This window comes from Alligator sinensis, unplaced genomic scaffold (assembly GCF_000455745.1).
Source record: "Alligator sinensis unplaced genomic scaffold, ASM45574v1 scaffold1097_1, whole genome shotgun sequence".
Classification (NCBI taxonomy): Eukaryota; Metazoa; Chordata; order Crocodylia; family Alligatoridae; genus Alligator; species Alligator sinensis.
The window spans coordinates 2,343,630-2,345,580 of record NW_005841950.1 but is presented as its reverse complement, the minus strand read 5'-3'; the positions used below and the strand labels follow the sequence as shown (position 1 = coordinate 2,345,580).

Here is a 1,951-nt window from a genome sequence, read left to right as displayed (position 1 = left end):
CCCCCCCCCTGCCACAACCCTGGTCCCTCCTGTTCTAGGGGCAGGTGCAATCTGACTGACAGAGTGTGACATACCAGCATCTAGGTAAATATTTTCCCATTACATCCCAAACCCCAAGGCCCATCATTCAGGCCCTTCCCCTTGCCTGTGCAGGGGTGAGAGGGGTTTTAATGTGCCTCACCTTCAGGAAGATACTCGGTGGATGCTGGCTCTTGCTCTCCATCTCCCCGATCAGGCTGTCCAGACGGGAGATCTCTCCAGAGAGCTTGGTGACAGTTTCTTTCTGATTGTTCTCAATCTCCCCATTTTATTCTGCCAGCTGGGCCATCCGTATCTCATATTCCAACCTCACCTTATGCCTCTCAGCTGTTATAGTTGCCTGCAATGATTAGTGGGAAACCAGGGAGGGGAGATAAGGACCTTTGGGGAGAGTCAGGTGCCACAGTGCAAGGCTTTGTGAAGCTGACAATTGGAAGAGTTAGTCCCCTGCAGCTCCCCTGGTCTTCAAGAGATACTGGGGCCTTGCAGCAGCTTTGCTCTTCGACCTGTCTTGCTGCACACTCAGACATCATGCCTGCTTTCTGTGTACTTCATTCAACTTAGGAAGCTTTTCTCTGCAGCTCTAAGGGCTCAGGTGGTATGCAGGAGAGAAGTCAATTGCTCTCCCCATTCACAGTAACACATAGACAGGCAGGCACACACACACACATAGGGGTGGATGGAAACAGGCACATGCACGCACGCAGGCACAGACACACGCAGGCGAGTAGTTGGTTGTGCCCCAACCCATGCACCCACACGTGTGCAGATGCCAACCCAACTCCCAGATGAACAGAGAAGACATCTCCACCTTCCCCTCCCCAGGTCACCCTGATCACCAGTAACCAGGAGCACTTACCTGATATTTCTGGCTCTCACTCACTCTCAGATTTTCAAGCTTTTTTCTCTCTTCCTTCATAATCTCCAGTTTAGCCTGAATTTGTTTCTGATGGAAGGAAAGTGTCTTGAGTAAGTTTTCTTTTGGGGGATGGAGAGGGAGGTATGTTTTTCTCACACACAACCAAGATGCCTTCCCTGTTGTGATTTCAAGGACTGTCACATTATTATTGGCCAGCTCTCATGTGCCATTCAGTGATATTCATATGAATAATGCTGGTCTGTATAAAAACTTTGACTACATGGCACTTGGGTCTGCCCCGAAAATGTTATCCTCAAGGGATGACATGGAAGTACACATGGCTCAGAGGCACTTTGAAACTCTGGCCCTACAGAGAATGGTTTGAAGTAGCTGAAATCACTGTCTTCCTACCTTGTATTTTGGGACTGCCTCCTCAATGAGCAGCACCTTGTGAGAACTGTGCTCTGGGGATCTCTCACAAACCACACACACAGCTGCTCCGTCCCCCTCACAGAACAGGCTGAGCTCCTTCTTGTGTTTCACACGCAGATTATCAGCTCCAGGAACGAACTCCAAAGTGTTTAATGTCTTCTACTACCTTTGCCAGCTGCAAGTTTGGATGAAGATTGCCTTTCTGGATCTTGGTTTTGCAAATGGGACACCCTAAGGGTTCATTTTCTTTTGATTTCTCATAGTAATCATTGATGCAAGCTCGACAGAAGTTGTGCCCACACTCTACTGTTACTGGGTCTGTCAGATACTTCATGCAGATGGGACATTTGATATCCTCTTGGATGTCCTGTACTGGTTTTCCTGAGGCCATGGTTGCTGGTATCCTCAGGGCACTTCTGGTCTCTCCTGTCTATTTTGTATATGGAGAGAGAAGAACATGAAAAGCATGTAAATTTTAGTGAAAGTCATATGGGAAGGGAGATGGAAAGGCAGGGAGAAAACAGGGTGTGAAAGGAGGCCAGCCTTAGCAGGAAAGGCTTGTGTCACATAGGCAAAGGAAAGGGGAAACCCAGGTCAATGGCAACAATCAGCATTTCTATT

General features: G+C 48.3%; 1 pseudogene; it reads right to left on the bottom strand.

The window, feature by feature from the left end:
- Positions 1–1,721, bottom strand: part of LOC112549719 — a 44,403-nt pseudogene extending 42,682 nt beyond the window's left edge.
- Positions 1,722–1,951: the final 230 nt, after the last annotated feature.